Source organism: Otolemur garnettii, unplaced genomic scaffold, assembly GCF_000181295.1.
Source record: "Otolemur garnettii isolate 467f Iridium unplaced genomic scaffold, OtoGar3 scaffold00055, whole genome shotgun sequence".
NCBI classification, from domain to species: Eukaryota; Metazoa; Chordata; class Mammalia; order Primates; family Galagidae; genus Otolemur; species Otolemur garnettii.
In genome coordinates, this window is record NW_003852450.1 from 4,712,847 (window position 1) to 4,723,822 (window position 10,976).

The 10,976-nt window shown below is 39.3% G+C and overlaps 2 non-coding genes across 2 annotated transcripts; one reads left to right on the forward strand and one right to left on the reverse strand.

Moving 5' to 3' along the window:
* Window positions 1-2,431: 2,431 nt before the first annotated feature.
* TRNAK-UUU lies at window positions 2,432-2,504 on the forward strand. The gene has a single exon. It is a non-coding gene; the product is annotated as a tRNA-Lys (tRNA).
* A 405-nt stretch (window positions 2,505-2,909) lies between these two features.
* TRNAK-UUU lies at window positions 2,910-2,982 on the reverse strand. Its single transcript has one exon. It is a non-coding gene; the product is annotated as a tRNA-Lys (tRNA).
* Window positions 2,983-10,976: the final 7,994 nt, after the last annotated feature.

Consider the following 10,976-nt stretch of genomic DNA (forward strand, 5'->3'; position numbering starts at 1 on the left):
GCTGTGCTGCCCAGAGCTGGTTTCAAGTGATCCTCCCACCTTGGCCTTCTAAAGTGCTGGGGTTACAGGCATTTGGCATATGGCACTGCTGTTGGCCTGAAGAGGGGGTGGGAGAACTTTTAAGGTGAATTACTGTCAACTATTTCCCCTTTACCTTTGGGGATTTGATATTTTAATTTTAAAATTTTCTAAACAGGAATTTGTTTTGTATCTTTTAAGAAGTATCTGGTTAGTTTAGATCCCCTTCTGCTATCTGCTGGAGTGTTGGAATTATGATACGCACATGCAATTCAGTTTTAAGAGTAACAAATATTTGTTGAACACCTACTGTGTAACAAGCATCAGCCTAGAGGGTTCCAACACAAGTATGGTCTGGAATCTGTCTAGGGAGGGAGTCAGACTGTCCAGATGAAGAGAATGTGGTGAGCACAATGATAGATGAGCTTCAGTAAGCCACCCCTGGAGGGTCAACAGAAATTAGCTGTTTCAATTTTGTAAACTATTGATCATCATATTTAATTTGTCTTCACTTAAAACCTTGATAAATCTGTTGATTAGGTGATAGTAAAGAACAGAGCTTTTCCCATCATGATTCACACTGATTTGTGATTAATTGCTCATCTTCTAAGGTTGCTTTAAAAACCACCATTTATCTCCCCTAATAATGTTAACATCTGGCAACATTTCCCCATCTTTTCTTAATGATTTTATAAGACATATCAAATGACTTGCTATAATAAAAAAAAAACTATAGTATTTCCCTTTTCTATCAGTCAAGTAACCTTACCAAAGAAAGAAAATTAAATGAGCTTAAAAACTCATAACTGACTCTTAGTGATCACCTCTTCCTTCTTTAAGACGTATGTTCATTAGGTTTCCAAAACTTACTGGAGCAAAAAAAAAAAAAAAAAGCAAACAACTTATGTTCAAAAACCATTGATTAAATAAGCTGATTTAATAAGCTAGCTAGCTGTCACTTAGTAGCTGCTTCTTGTCTAGCTATTTCTATAAACAGAGTTACATAGTTCTGCAGGTCTTCACTTTCCTAATATGTAAAATAAAATGGCTGAATTAGGTGATTTGTTATGGCCCCTTAGAGCTTTAAAAAAAATTAAAAGTCAGTATTAATGGTTTACAGTCTTTCCAAAAAAGAAATACAATAAACTACATTATACACACAAAAAGGTATAAAGAGGAATATAGTCTCCTTTTCCCCACAACTGTTTCTAAGGAACAACACTTTACATGTACCAAAGCAGTTTTCTGTTGTCACTTTTTCTATGGCATCTCCCTCCTTGAACCCTGGAAGTATTCAAACAGCACTCCTAACTTCAGAACCCAGGCTTTGTAGAAGCATTTATCCTTTCCCTTTTCCAATATACATTGTATGTACCCTTTTCTCGAAAAACAAACAAAACCATTGATTTGAAATATATTCTAACTTGACAATATTTTGCAATTTTTCTCAAGTCTTACTGGTCATCAAATGATTACTAATGGCCGAATAACTTTCCATATTAAGGCTTTATCATAATTTATATAGCCATTTATATTGTTTACAATTAAAATGCCATGAAGACCTCTCCTGTAGTCAGATCTTCTGGTACATTTCTGATTATTTCTTTACCGATTCATGAAAGTAGAACTACTTTCAGTAATAACTCTGAAAGTAGTTGAGGATAGAATGAGAGGAAAGCAACAGCAGCTAACAGAGACTCTTTGGGGTCTCATTCGCAAAGCTCTACTCTGGGCAATTTTCAAGGCTTACTCCATCGCAGAGGATAGTGCTTAAATTATGGATGGCTGCAGGAGAGAAGAGCCTCCAATGCCAAGATCACACTCTCCGGACTACCAGGATCGGCTTTCCTGTGTCTCGGCTTAGAAGGTTCTGCCCTCAAGGTTCCTGCTGGTCATCTTCTCCAGCCACTTAAAAATTTACTTAGTAGCCCTTCAGGGGACCTACCGGGCAATCACACTTTCATTCCTTTTTCTCACGTTATACTACACAAACTCAACCCAATAGCCTCAGAAGAGCATATTTTATATTCTGTCTTAGACAGACTCATTTTTTTCTGTTGTCAGGTAGGTTTCAAAACTGATACTCTGTTGTCGACGGTAAAATTGACCTAATATCGCTACAGCGCTTCTAAAGTGTACCTCATTAGTTCCTCGATCCTGAATCTATTAGGTTACCAACCAGAAAAATCCTACCTAATGATGGTTACCAGGCACGTAAATATCTCGCAATTCTGCATTAGCTGGTATTACTGGTGAAAATTGCAGAATTGGGGCTTTCTGGTTTTCTTTTTTGCACGAATCAGGAAGTTCCTTGCATTTACAGCCGTTTCGCAAAATACGGCTCAAGATGCCGAGTATATAGACGTTCTCATTCTTATGTGAGGTATTACAGCACAGCCTGCTTCCTTCGGGAGCCCGGATAGCTCAGTCGGTAGAGCATCAGACTTTTAATCTGAGGGTCCAGGGTTCAAGTCCCTGTTCGGGCGTTTCCAGCTTCTCTTTTAACTAAAAATTGTTATGTTATTTATGTTGTGTGATGCGATGTTCTAAAATAGATATACGGTGAGAAAGGGCGAAATCAGGCTAATTAGTGAATGCATGGCTCATTTTTTCGCAATGAGAACACGATGTGCTTCATTTTTACTTTCTTTTTCCCCTTTATTATTAGCATTCTGAAGAACGAATTCCTTTTCGCTGGGAAACCGTGCAAAACCGCGATGATTTTACATAGTCACTTCCTTATTCTCTCCCTGAGAACATCCTTACCTAGCGTATTCTGAAATCAATGAAAAATTAATTGAATTCAATTTAAAATGCAAGTTTTTATTCCTCAGCGTTTAGATCTCCGTGTGATATAGTATTTGGCAGCCTAAGAGGCAAAACGCGGCAAACGCCCGAACAGGGACTTGAACCCTGGACCCTCAGATTAAAAGTCTGATGCTCTACCGACTGAGCTATCCGGGCGCTCTTAGTCAAAGATCCTCCGCTGTTTATTTAATATAGTTCTAATAGGTTACTTCTCTTTGAAAGGTTAAATTCATGTCTAACTAGATTTGAAGGGCTTATTTCTTTAAATAAGATAAAGCAAAACAATCATTTGTTTTTACTTTTTGTTCCATTTACTTATGACACATGATCTTCAAGCTCTTTTCTATTTCAATAATAAGTTGCTAATATCTACTAAACCATCTAAAACAAAATTAGTGGTAGTAAATTATGGCAAAATGGACATCCAGGGTGCATATTCAAAATTCAGACATAAAGTTGCAACCTATTTTTATTACACTTCTTTTGTCTTCCATTTATCACTTCTCTGGTAGGACCTCTTAATTTTATTCATTCTACTGGGCCACATTACATCATCTTTCCCATAAATGAGAAATAAATTTCCATTTACCAGTTGATATAGCTGTTAGATAAGCCTGAGTTAGAACAAAAGGAGGAAAGATACATTTGATTCATGAACAGAAGAGCTAATACTGCAGGAAAATAGAAGTGACTGTGGAAAGGTGGGTCTGAATTTTGATTGTGGGAAGGAGTTTAGACCTTTAATTTAGATTTGGATTGAACTGTCACCTTTCCATCCCTTTCAGGCAAGTTGCAGTGTTCAAGACAGACTCACAAAATGAATCCTTCCAAAGCAGTGTGCTACAGCAGAAGCAAGATGGAGTATTAAGAATACAAATCTCCAGATCAGCCTAGGTTTTCCTAAAATCGGTTTTATCAACCCTGACGCATAGGGTGTGGAACACAGGATTGTAAATTTCAAAAACTGATAAGGGAATTCATTTTTTGCTTCTAGGAAGTAAAGCCTTCTGAACACAATGAACAACAAAATAGCTCAGCCTCAGTTGGAGGAATTTTTCTTTCCTACAATTGTCTGATTCTTTGAGAACAAAAATTAACAAATTGTGTGATTCTAAACAGGCCTGGGTTTCCACGTCTATAAAATGAAGGAAATTGATTAGATGGCCTCTAAAATACCTTCTAAAACTAAAGTTTTACCATTATCTTACTTTTTCCACTGTAAAAGTAGAAGAAACACACTCATAATGCACCAGGAAAGAGTGATTTAATTCAACAAACATTTATTGATCATCTATTATGGCTTAGGCTCCACGCTAGTCCTAAAGAAAAGTAGGATATGGGTCCTGTTAACCTCTAGGAAAGAAAACACTTACAAAAGCAAGCCATTTTTAACATAAAGTGGTATGGGAGGAGATGAGGATGGACAGACAGGAGGGGTTTATAACATGAATAGCAGCCTTGAGTTTTCAGTATGGAGACCACATAACCAGAGTTGAATTTGAACAAGTGGCAGTCAGAGATGTATAGAAGAAATCGTAATGAGCTAAAGACACACTTATTTCTTAAGACATATTTCTCAGTCACCTGCTATGTTAAATAAGGAAAAACTTCTTGCTGCATTTCTATGAATGAAATGTGAACATAAGTTAATAAAGAAAAAATAAATTTTTCTTATAAAAGAAACTTCTCATAGAAATTCTTATAAAGGAAATTTTCTCATAAATTTTTAAAGAAGTAAAATGGTGTCTGTCCAGGCCTCCTTAGAGGGCCAAGCAATAGACAAAGGGGCCTTCAAGTTTTTTTCCTCCCCTAAGGCTTGTTACATCATATTCCCTTTCCTGCAGGATAACAAAACCAGCTGTTTAAAGTTAAATAGACTGGCTCAGTTCCTGTAGCTCAAGCAGCTAGGGCACCAGCCACATACACCAGAGCTCAAGATTTGAATCCAGCCCGGGCCCACCAAACAACAAAGACAACTGGGCGTTATGGTGGGCACCTGTAGTCCCAGCTACTTGGGAAGCTGAGGAAAGAGAATCACTTAAGCCCAAGAGTTGGAGGATGCTGTGAGCTGTGACGCCATAGCACTCTAACCAGCTTGAGACTCTGTCTCAAAAAAATAAATAAATAAAAATAATTAAGTTAAATAGACTTGGGACTGCAAACTAATACAAAGGGAATATGGAGAATACTCAAAGAACTCAAATTAGACCTCCCATTTGATCCTGCAAACCTATTAGTAGGCATTTACCCAGAAGAAAAAAAATTTTATCATAAGGACATTTGCACTAGGTTGTTTATTGCAGCTCAATTTACAATCACCAAAATGTGGAAACAACCTAAATGCCCACCAACCCAGGAATGGATTAACAAAGTGTGGTATATGCATGCCATAGAATACTATTCCGCCATTTAAAAAGACAGAGATTTTACATCTTTTGTATTAACCTGAATAGAGGCGGTGCCTGTGGCTCAAGTGGCTAAGGCGCCAGCCACATACACCCAAGGTGGCAGGTTCGAATCCAGCCCGGACCTGCCAAACAACAACCATGGCTGCAACCAAAAAATAGCCGGGCATTGTGGCGGGCGCCGGTGGTCCCAGCTACTTGGGAGGCTGAGGCAAGAGACTCGCTTGAGCCCAGGAGTTGGAGGTTGCTGTGAGCTGTAATGCCACGGCACTCTACCCAGGGGGACAGCTTGAGGCTCCTGTCTCAAAAAAAAAAAAAAAAAAAACCTGAATAGAGCTGGAACACATTCTTCTTAGTAAAGTATCATAAGAATGGAGAAGCAATAATCCAGTGTACTCAATACTAGTATGAAGCCAGTAGAAGATCGGATACACTCCCACATAAGAGGAAAACCTCAAATCAATCCAAGGCTGGGGTGGGGAATGAGAGAGCAGGGAGAGGGGAGGCGGAAAGGGGAAGGGTGTGCTTCCAATTAAAGGGTGCAATGTTAGGGGGTATGGCATACCTCTTGGGGGCAGGACACAATTATAAGAGGGACTCTACCTAAAAAATGCAAACATTGACTCTATTTCTTTGTACGCTCAAATTAAACTGAAATAATAACAAATAAATAAACGTGAAAAGATAAAGTTAAGTAGACTAAATGAGAGTAACCAATCAATAAATGGCTTGTTGAGTATCTACTATTTCCACAGCAGTGAACTAGGCACAGAAGTAAAACACTAAATCTGGAAGAAATGTGGGGAGTGCAAGTTGTATTTAGTGGACAGCGAATAACTTAATCTGGCTGGAGTGGAGAAATGTAGGGAGAAGTAGGGCCAGCTGACTGGGTTTGTATCAGGGTAAGGAGAATTTTATCCTATAGGCACTGGCGAGCTATTAGAAGTTTGGCTTGTTAACATAAAGTCTACCCGATGTAGCATGAAACAAACCCACTTCACCAGTGTTGCATTAAGAACACACTGCAAGTGCTATCTTGTGCCTTACTTACCTTAAAAATCTTCCTACTGTGCTTCTTGAAGCTTCTCTTCATGTAGACTGTTGAACTTAATTTTGCCACTAGAGGGCAAGCTAAACTTTCAGAATCTCTATCTGGGAATTCTATTTCTTAAGTTTAATTTCCCCATTTTTTTAAACCTTATGTGTGTGTGGTGAGAACACCTGAGATCTACGCGATTAGCAAATTTCAAGTCTACAATGCAGTAGTATAGTCATGTTGAACATTAGATCCCCCACATTTATTCATCTTATAACAGAAAGTTTGAAACTTTTGATCAACATCCCCCCACCTCCTAGCCCCGGACAACTATTCTGCTGTTTCCATGAGTTCACTTTTTCTTTTTTGTATTCCACATATAAGAGAGATCATATAGTATTTATTTTGTGTATTTTGCTTATTTCATTTAACATAATAATCCTCCAAATTCATCCATGTTGTCACCAATGGCAGGATTTCCTTCTTTTTATGGCCAAACAATATTCCATTACATAGATATATCACATTTTCTTTATCCGATCATCTGTTGACAGATGCTTAGCTTGTTTCCATATCTTGGCTATTATGAATAATGCTGCAATGAATTTGGAAGTGCAAGTATCTCTTCAACATACTGATTTGATTTCCCTTGGATATATTCCCAGAAGTGGGATTGCTAGTTTGTACAGTTCTATTTTTAATTTTTTTGAGGAACCTCCATACTGTTTTCCATAATGGCTGTACCAATTTACATCTCCACCAACAATATGTAAAGTCTCTTTTCTCCACACCCTCACCATCACTTGTTATCTTTTGACTTTGTAAGAATAACCATCCTACCAGATGTGAGGTGATTATCTCATCCTGGTTTGGGTTTACTTTCCATGATGATTAGTTCTGTTGAGCACCTTGTCATATATCTGTTAGCCATTTGTATGTCTTTTTTGGAAAAATGTCTATTCAGGTTCTTTACCCATTTAAAAAATCAGATTAGGGCAGGTGCAGTGGCTCACACCTGTAGTCCTAGCACTTTGGGAGGCTGAGACAGGTGGATTGCCTGAGCTCATGAGTTCAAGACTAGCCTGAGCAAGAGTAAGACCCACGTCTCTTAAAAAAAAAACTAGAAAAAATGATCCGGCTTTGTGGTAGGTGCCTATAATCCCAGCTGCTGGGGAGACTGAGGCAACAGGATCACTTGAGCCCAGGAGTTTGAGGTTGCTGTGAGCTATGACACCATGGCCCTCTACCCAGGGGGACAAAGTGAGACTCTGTCTCAAAACAAAAACAAACAAACAAAAAGCTTGAAACAAATAAAAAATAAGATTATTTAGGTTTTATTGCAATGAGTTGTATGAGTTCTTTATATATTTTGGATATTAACCCTTGATTTTTGCAAATATTTTCTCCCATTTCATACATTGCCTTATCATTTTGTTTATCCCCATTAATTTTATTTTTCATGAGACAGGGTCTCATTTTGACTGGAATGCAGTGTCCTGATCATAGCCCACTGTAAACTTAAATTCCTGGGCTCAGGTAATCCCCCTGCCTCAACTGGGATTATAGACCTGGTCCCAAATCCCCACTAATTTTTAAAAAGATGTGTTTTACTCTCCTACTCATCAGACTTACCGGTCTTTCAAAAAACTCAGGATTAACTCTATATGGTGTGTGTGTGGTGTGTAGAACGTTCCCAGAAATCCCCAAACCAACACCAAGTGTAGCTGACTACTCAGAGACCCAGTCATCTATCATCACTGTATACGTATTCTGCAGCTGAGATTGTTACAGAGTACTAAGAAAATGTACAGCATGAAAAAGTTGTTTTCAGAAATTGCTGATGGTGTTTTTGACCTAATGACTCGAAACTAGAGCATCTTGGGTTTCAGATCGGTCCTCCAATCCCTCTCCTTCATCCCTCCTTTCTGTAAATACTGCAAGGCTAGCAGCCCAAGAATCTCGCACAGCATCAAGAGCTCAGACACGGGATAAATGTTCCCTGAACACTGCAGCCTTCAATATTGTCGGTCACTGAAAAGGTGTAGGGAAGAAGGATTGATTTCAAAGCCAGTAAAAGCCACAGGATGTAGCTGGGCGTTGTGGCAGGCACTTGTAGACTCAGCTACCCAGGAAGCTGAGGCAAGAGAATCGCTTAAGCCCAAGAGTTTGAAGTTGCTGTGAGCTGTGACACTACAGCACTCTACCAAGGGGGACATAGTGAGATTCTGTCTCAAAAAAGAAAAGCCACAGATTGAAGAAGTCAATCTATTTATAAAATATTAACAGAGCACCCTACCCAATCTCTAATATCCATTCATCTCTCAAAGATACTTGAGTCTTTCTAAAGATAGTCAACCGAAGGATTTTAAAATAAAAAATGTCATAGATGCTGCATTTTGATTTTAGCTTGAATTCATTTTATAGATTAGTCCTAGCTTAGAGCAGAGCTCTGAGAGAATATAGCACAGGTAAACAGATTTCATTACCTTCTCCCATTGATTTTAGCCACTTCCTTTTTTTTTTTTTTTTTTGAGACAGAATCTCACTCTCTTGCCCTGAATAGAGTGCTATGGTATCATAGCTCATAGCAACCTCAAACTCCTGGGCCCAGGCAATCCTCTTGCCTCAGCCTTCTGAGTAGCTGAGACTACAAGTGCCCACCACAACCTTTGGATATTTTTAGAGACAGGGTCTGGGGTTTAGCTCTTGCTCAGACTGGTCTCAAACTTCTGAGCTCAGGCAATCCACTTGCCTCAGCCTCCCAGAGTGCTAAGATTACAGAAATGAGTCACTGTGCCCGGACAGCAACCTAGTTGGTATTATTCTCATTGAAATATTAGATTCTCAAGCTCTTTATTGTCCAGCTCAGTCATTCTTTCTTCCTGTAAGCTATATCCAGGTCTTCACTTATTTACTCATTCACCAAGAATTTGAGTACTTAGCTTTCAATCAGACCTAGAAATTAGGCCTAGAAATTCAAAGGTAAACATAATGGAGATTGTCTTGTCTTTAAGGAGCTTATAGTCTATTCCCCTCTCTGTGCTCTCCCTAATTCAGAAAAAAGTAGACAAACAGTTACACCACCTGTGATTAATGTTGCAATCCAGGTAGCTATTGGGTATGTCTAGGAGGCACTATAGCAGTGGTTCTCAATCTTCCTAATGCCACAACCCTTTAATACAGTTCCTGTGGATCATGGCTTCCCTATAGTACAATGGGTTGAGACTTGAAGAGTGTATTAGTTTGTTATTGCTGCTGTAACAAATGGCCACGAATTTAGTGGATTAAAACAATGCAAATTTATTATCTCACAGTTCTGTGGATCAGGAGTCCAACCTGGGTTTCACTGGACTAAAATCAAGGTATCAGCAGGTTATGTTACTTTCTGAAGGCTCTAGGGGAGGATCCATTCCTTGCCTTTTATAGTTTCTGGAGGCCATTCACATTCTTTAGCTGAACACCTCCATCCTCCAACTTAGGGCCAGAACTGTTGCATTTTTCTGACCTTTCTTGGTCAAAATATCTCTTTGACTTCAGCAGGGAAAGTTCTCAGCTTTTAAGGATTGGTGTGATTAGATTGGGCCCACCTGGATAATCCAGGATAATCTGTCAGTCTCAAGGTCCTTAACTTAATCACATGGGTAAAATCCTTTTGACATGTGATAGAATTCATTCACAGGTCTCAGGGAGCTAACATTTTCTCTTTTGGGAGGCCCTTATTTTGCCTACCTTGTAGAAAGACAGCCACATAAAGGGAAGAGGATAGAAGTGGGGATTGGAAGTAGGAGACCCTTTGCAGGCAGTGGGAAAATCTTATGGAAAGACCTCTAGGTGACACTAGTGTGTATTCTAGGAAATGCAGCAGTTCAATAAGGCCAAAATGTGGAGTTTTCACCCAGATGTGGGAGGTTATTACTCATTCAACACACATTTATTAAATTCTATCTGACAGGTACTATTCTGGTGATACAGAGATGAACAAGACGCTGTCCTCATCTTGTGAGTCTAGAGTGAAAAGCAAGGGCCAATTATGAGAGTGCTGGTAAACTTTCTTTGGGAGTTTAAACTTTTTTTTAATTCATTCAACATATGAGGAGTTTAAACTTTTAAGAGTTATAAGGGCATCTCTTTGCATCTTTGCCAACTTGCCCTGGCAACGGAGGCCCATTCACTGTCTGTGTTGAGTATATCCTGTCCTGGAAGCCTATATCTTCCTTTTCCTCTGTAAACTTTAACTTTAACTTTCTTCTTCAATAAACTTTGTTCCATGCCTGGCTTAAAAAAAAGAAAAAAGTTATGGGAACTGGGCAGAGCGGCTCATACCTTTAATCCTAGCTCTCTGGGAAGCTGAGGTGGGAGGATTACCTGTGGCCAGGAGTATGAGGTTGCATTGAGCTATGACTGCACCACTGCACTCTACCCTGGGCAACAGAATAAAACTGTCTTAAAAAAAAAAAAGTCTTAGGCTCAGCGCCAGCCACGTACACCTCAGCTGGCGGGTTGGAATCCAGCCCAGGCCCACCAAACAACAATGAGGGCTGCAACCAAAAAATAGCTGGGCATTGTGGCAGGCACCCATAGTCCCAGCTACTTGGGAGGTGGAGGCAGGAAAATTGCTTAAGCCCAGGAGTTGCAAGTTGCTGTGAGCCGTGATACCATGGCACTCTACCTAGGATGACAGCTTGAGGCTCTGTCTCAAAAAAAAAAAA